Genomic DNA, 7,024 nt, shown 5'->3' with positions numbered 1-7,024 from the left:
ACGCCGGCGGACAGGCGGGGGCAAGGAAGCGGCGGCGGGCACGGAGCGGGGCCGCAGCGGGCCCAGGAAAGCGAGACGCACCAGGACGCCGGTCCGGGGGTCGGCAGATGGGGACCAGACAGACGGGAGGTCAGACAGACGAGCGGGAGCGAGGAGGGCGAACGTGGGAGCGGCCGGCATCGAGAGAGATGCCACAAAGGGACGGTGGCGGAGGGGGCGGCCGCAGGCCTCCAACGAGGTGGGGGGGGCACGGGGACCATCCCCAAAAACCGGATGCGAGTCGGCTGCCAGGGCACCACACGGGGTCTCACCGCCAGAGGCCTCCAGCACAACGGCGGTCCCGCCGCAACACCCAGGACGCCGACTGGCCTCCCCCTCAGCCCCTGGGGGGCCCCCCCTCGCGGGGGCCCCACGACCGCCACCGACGACACCGATGAGCCACAGCCGGCCCCGTGGAAACAAGTCTCCCAAGGCACCTACCGACGACCACCCCCCACACCCCACACGCACCCGCCGTGCCCAACCCTCTTCCCCCACCCCCCCGCGCACAGGGGGACACCCGAGAAGCACATCACCCAGGGACACCCGCCCGGCCACGGCGGCCAGGGGGTGACACCCACACGAGGTGAGGCCATTTCAGGTCCCCGGTTGACGCGGGGGCGGGAGGGAGAGAGACATGGCACAGGCAAGGCAGGGCGGTCACCTGTTCGGGGCAGGGGGAGGGCCGGCAGCACCGGGGAAGGGCGGCAATGCACACGGGGCAAGGGCTGTGGGGCAGGGACGCGGGTGCCTGCCCAGGGAGAGGAGAAAGGACCCAGGCACGCCAGGCAAACCAGCACGGGGTCACACCACCACACACACGAGGGCAGTCCCATGACACCTGGGACACCAGGCGGCCTCAGTCGCCCCAGAGCACTCCACGACCCGGCCCCACCAACCAGGGCCCCATGTGCAAAGGCTTCCCCCCCCCTGCCACGTGGGGGGGGTTCGTCCGCCTCATCTCACCCATCCGTCCATCTTTCCACCCTCATCTCATCCGTCCTTCACCTAGTCCACCCTCCAGGGCCTGACGCCTGGGGGAAACGCTCCTGAGCGAGGCGGCCCGAACCATGCTCGCTCACCACCTCCACACCACCAGCTGCGACCCCAGGCGAGTGCGGGAAGAACCGACGGGCGGCTCGCAGCGGGGGAGGCAGGGGCAGAGGCCGCCGGGGGACGGGGCGCATCCCCCTCCTCCACTTCCCCTTCCAAGGGGAGGGGCACCACGCGCCCACGCAGCACACAGCCCGGCGCTGGACGCCAAAACCCGGCCCGGCCCGGCGTGACCCTCCCCCAACTCGGAGGGGGGAGGCACAGGCCGCATTAGGCAAAAGAGCAGCGCTTGGCCCCCACCGCGGGGGCCAGCGCACCCCTCGCGCGAGGGCGGCTCTTGCCCACACGCTGTGGCAAGTAGCGCCGGCAGCTACTGCCCTGCAGACTTCAGGAGGGGCGGCGGCTGGGGGGTCCAGGTACCCCAAGGCCCCCCTCTCAGATCGCTAGAGAAGGCTTTCTCACCGAGGGCGCGTCGTGCCCCACACACCATCGCTCGCCCCTTCGGGGACCCACGGGAGTGGGAACACTCCCAAAAAGTGGGAAGTCAGAAGGGGGGGGGGTCTGCGGTATGGGTAAAGCACACAGCCCATGTGAGCGTCCACGGTCAGAGCCGGGAGGGCAAGAGTCTGTGCTGCCACCAGGCTTGCCTTTCAGACTTTTCCACGTGGGTGGAGGGATGCCACGTCCGGAAAGCCAGACGGGGACCCCCCCTTCACATCTCCCGGCCCACCGCGGTCGCTCTCACGACCACATGCAGCCTTCCCGGTCAAGGGAGAAGCATGGGGCGTGCCACTCAAGGGCCAAGGGCTGCCCTCACTGGCACACAGTGAGGGAGACCCATGACAAGGGGTCCACCTGAGCCCCTCCCGGGGAGGGGACACAAGCTTCCCCTGCCTTACCGTCTCGACCCCCTCCCCTGAGCTTTAGGAAGCTGCTCGTGGGGCACGCCACCACCACAGTGGGGACCCGAGGGGACTCACCGCTGGGAGAGGAAAACGACACCACCGCTCGGCCTCGGGCATCTGACAGGCAACCCGGAGTACTCCAGGGGCACCACAGAGGACCAGGGGAGGCACGCTCACGCACCCGCAGGGATGCGAAGCATGGCAGCGAGGGAGGCCTCCCCCCACTTTGGGGAGGGACCGCTCGCAAGGCACACGCCAAGGAGGCAAAGCGAGAATGCCTGCTGCGTCCCAAAGGACCCAGGCCCCCCCCCCCGACTGACACCCGAAGGCAGCAGGGCGGGAGACCAGAGGTCAGGCTGGAGGCCGCACCCCTGCCTTCCCCCACACCACCCGCAGGTGGGGGAGGAGCAGCGAGGGGCCCGCGACAGAATGAGAGGCGCGGCCCAACTCACCATGAGCGGCCGTCCCTCACCTGGCGCGGCTTAAGCCCAAGCCCAGGAGAGCGCCACATCACCACATCGATCAGTCCTGGCAGAGCCAGGGAAGAGCCCAGAAGAGGGGAGGGAGGGAGGGAGGGAGGGAGGGCCAGCAAAGACAATCACCACGGGGGCCTGCTTCAGCTTCACCGGCCCCCCCTCCTCCTCCTCCTCCTCCTCCTCCCCTTCCTCTCTCAGGGGAGAGACAGCGGCTGACAACCCCGGGAGGGAGAATGCCTGACACGTGGCACGGAGCCAACAGGGTGGGGTTGTTCCAGCCGAGCCGCCGGGTGCCCGCAGCAGGGAGGCACACAGGGTAGAAGACCCCACAGGGCCACGCGCCCTGCCGCCCTCGGGTCAGCCAAAGACCGGAGGGGACACCGCAGCATGGGCCAGCTGGATGCACAAGCGAGAGCCGGCGCACAGGCCCAGGCGAGCGGCCCCCACGCGGGGTGCAAAGGGCAGGGTCAGGCCTTGGACAGCAGCCGAAAGCCCAAAGCCCCCCACGTGCATCCAGAGGCCCAAGGTCTCCAGCGACAGGCGCTGAAGAGGATCGTGTCAGCATCTACCTGGTGACAGAAAAGGCCTATTTCGGCCGCGAAAAATGTCCATGCCCAGCAGCGGGGCCCACCCACAGGACGTGGGGGTATCCCCGGAACCCCCATCCGGACACTTGTCCCCCAGCCCTGCCCTAGAGTCGCCAGACCCAGCGCTCTCAGGGCCATCTGGTCGACCCGGGGAGCGTGACCGCAAGGAAGGGACAGGGACAGGAAGGAGGTGGAGCCGGCCGGCCAGCCGGGGAAGCCCTTCCCGGCTTGCCCACGCGGGCAGGTATCGGTCTGTCCGGAGCTCCAGACGGGGACTTGGCTCCCCCAAAATCCAGGACACACCATCCAGCTCAGGCCGGTCCCCACCTCCCGACAGATCGACCGACCGACAGGGAAACACTCCGAGGGCGGGGGGGCGGGGGGGGGGGGAATGAGAGCGTGGGAAACGAAGTCTTGTCCAACGACCGGGACCCTACATGGGCACGCCTCAGGCCCAGGTGCACCCTTCCCGGCCACACCCGGGAGCAGGGGGCCGGCGGGGTACCATCCACCATCTCCGGATCCATCAGGACTTGGAAAAAAAATGTTTCCACGGAGGCGCCTCCGACGAACGGACCCCGCGAAGGAAGGCGCCGGGGCCCGAGCCACCCTTTCCGCTCCACCCCTCACGGCTTGTGCCGGTCTAGACCTCGTCAGTACGACTCCGCACGGGCCGGCGGTAGCCATCAGTCGGGGGGCAGGGGGGGAGGGACCCATGCCGGCATGACGACCGGGAAACAAGCGTGCCGGCCACCGAGCCTGTCGCGCCCTCCAACGCCCTCACAGCGCACAGCCCGGGCCGCTCCTCACTTCGGGGATGAGAGGCTGGAGGGACGGCGGGCGGGAGTCATTCACGCTCCAAAGGGCGACCCGGGACAAGGCCAGGCCACCCGAGCACAGGCAGTCCCGGGCGCCGCACACCCTCTCCCCTCGCTAGGGAGGCGGCCCGGCCCAGGCCTGGTCGGTCCCCGGGGCCGGAGCGGCAAGAGCGGATGCTGGTCGACCCGGCCAGGCGGCCCCAGAACCTGCCTGGGGAGCGCGGTGACAGTCACTCCCTCACAGGCCTGCACGCCCAATCTCCGGTGAGAGAGGGACACTCCCAGGCCTCTGAGCCACCGGAGCTGTCGCCGCCAGTGTCGCCAGCCTCCCGGAACTCTGACTCAGGCCGGATGGCTGAGTCACATCCCTCGCGAAGGTCCCCAAAGCTGCAGAGGGAAGGGACGATATAAAAGCGGACACTAGATGGCACGCGACAACCGCCACCAACGTCACCAGGACAGATCCGGAAGGCCGGCCGGCCGGCGGCGACACAACGACACAGCGCCGGCCACCCAAATGCCCGAGCTCTTCCCGGGGCCGAGGCGCCAGGCGTCCTGCACGACCGCGAGGCTTCCACTACGGAGCTGCCTCCTGGCAAGGCACTGCGTGGCGTGATGGCAGCAGATGGAAAGAGGGGGGCGGCGGCGGCGGCGGCGGCGGCGGCGGGGAAGGAGCTGGGAAGAGGTTCTCGCTGTTGCCTAGAAGGAGCCGCGCTCGCTCCCCCAAGCATGTCCCTTCCTGGGCTTGGGAATTCCAGAGAGAAGCCGGCGCGGTGAGGGTGGCACTAGCGAGAGAGATCTCAGGTTCCCCTCCACCTTCTCTTCTCTCCCCCACCCCCACCCCACCTCCCTGCACGGAGCTGGAGGAGGGAGGGAGAGAGGGAGGGCGGGAGGGTAGGCGGGGACTGGCAAAAACGAAACCCGGCAAGCTCTCGGAGAACGACAACGCAGGAGTCGGTATACCTGCCACCCTTACCGACGGAGACGGTCTGTCAAAAGCAGACAAGCAAAGCCCAGAAGCTTAGGAAGGGAGAGAAGGATACAGTCGATCCTAGGAAAGTGGAAATGAAAATCTCTCTCTGCATAGACTGAGACAAAGTCCAAAGAGAACAAATGGCTGCCTGGGGCAAATGCTCTGGTGGTCAGGTCATAGAAACATGGATTTCAGCATGACTGACCAACCACAACGGAGGGAAAGTACAACGCAACACTATGAGTGTGTGTGTATGTGTGGGGGGGTGAACTGAAATCTCATCCAAAACAAAACAAAACAAAACAAAAAAAGGAAAACAACCCCCCCCCCAAAAAAAACCCAAAAAACAACAACAGATGAAGAAGAAGAAGGAAGCCCACGACCAACAGGGTCAAGGCTCCTGCTTTCTCACCGCGGTGGCTCTGGTTGCCCCTGTGTGGTGCAGGTTCCATCTCTGGCTCAGGAAAAACTTCCACTTGCTGCCCGTGTGTGTGGCCAAAAAGTAAAACATAAAGCTGAAACAGGAGGGAGAGGGGGTGGAGAAAACCCGAAACAAACAATAAACTTTGCAAGTCTCAGGATTGCCATCCTGGGGTAGTGGAAACAAATCCGACCAGGAACCATGAGGTTGCAGGTTTGATCCCTGGCTCACTTGTTGGGTTAAGGATCTGGCATTGCCGTGAGCTGTGGTGTCTGTCACAGACGCGGCTCGGATCCCGCGTGGCTGTGCCTGTGGTGTAGGCCGGCAGGTAAGGCTCCGAACTGACCCCTAGCCTGGGAACCTCCATGTGCTGCGGGTGTGGCTCCCCCCCAAAAAAAAACCAGAAAGAGAGAGAGAGAGAGAGAGAGAGAGAAGGAAAGAAAGAAAGAAAGAAAGAAAAGAGAAAGAAAGAGAGAGAGAGAGAGAGAGAGAGAGAAAGAAAGAGAAAGAAAGAAAGGAAGGAAAGAGAAAGATAGAGAGAGAGAGAGAGAGAGAGAAAGAAAGAAAGAAAGAAAGAAAGAAAGAAAGAAAGAAAGAAAGAAAGAAAGAAAAAGAAAGGAGAAAGAAAGGAAGGAAAGAGAAAGAAAGAAAGAAAAGAAAAAGAAAGAGAGAGAGAGAAAAGAAAGAAAGGAAGAAAGGAAGGAAGGAAAGAAAAAGAAGGAAAAAGAAATCCATCTCGGAGTTCCCGCTGTGCCTAGGTCACAGCTGAGCCTCAAGTTCGATCCCTGGCACAGGAAAGGCAGTGCAGCAGGAAAAAAAAAAAAAAAAAAAGAACAACTCCATCTTGCTGGTTGGGCAGGGGAGATGCAATTGCCGGATGACATTCCACAACTCTGCCAAACTGGCAAAACCACGACGCACTTAGTACAGGAGTCATTGAAGACATGGATGTGAAAGCATCTTCTTGCTATCGATTCATTTCCCACAATCCCAGGAAGAGCCATTGGAACAGGGCTCCCATTCTTGGCACGATATCTTTTCTATGTGTGGGTGGACGCATCTTTTCTCATGGTTGTTTTCCTTTTGACCAAATTTAACTTCAGCCTCCACCATGTCATCTTTTGGGCTCTCAAGCCTGCCATGAGAATATGGTCACCAAAGTCCTCGCCCAGAGGCACCTTTGCCCACCACCAGTGCCGCCGTCTCCCCCCACCTCCTCCTCCTCCTCCTCCTCCTCCTCCTCCTCCTCCTCCTCCTCCTCCTCCTCCTCCTCCTCCTCCTCCTCCTCCTCCAACCCCCGCCAAGCACCCCCCCCCCCCACCCCGCTTTGTATTGTTCAGCTGTCTTGCACTGGTCTCTCACACGGTGGCGGTGTGGTCCTATGCATGATTCCCAACCACATTCAAGTGGACTTCCGGGATCATCATTTTCTGTTTCCTAACTGCACTTTCGTCGTTCTTAGGAGGTTTGCTTCCCTTCCCCCCCCACCCCCCCCCCACCCCGCGCGCGCGCACGCTTGGTGTTGAATCGGAGCTGCATCTGCTAGCCTGAGCCACAGCCACAGCAACGGCGGGATCCGAGCCACATCTGAGACCTTATGCCACAGCTCGCGGAAAAATGCCAGATCCTTAAACCCCTGAGCGAGGTCAGGGATCAAACCTGCCACCTCGTGATTCCTAGTCCGATTCGTTTCCGCCGCGCCATGACAGGAATTCCTTCCTGTGTTCTTTTGGGTCATGGTTGTTTCCAGCT

This window comes from Sus scrofa, chromosome 8 (assembly GCF_054392235.1).
Source record: "Sus scrofa isolate SSC_HxYL_T2T_F1_AM1 chromosome 8, Sscrofa_HxYL_maternal_Yorkshire_Landrace_v2.0, whole genome shotgun sequence".
Lineage (NCBI taxonomy): Eukaryota > Metazoa > Chordata > Mammalia > Artiodactyla > Suidae > Sus > Sus scrofa.
The sequence above is the reverse complement of the archived record's forward strand: the minus strand, read 5'-3'. Positions refer to the sequence as shown.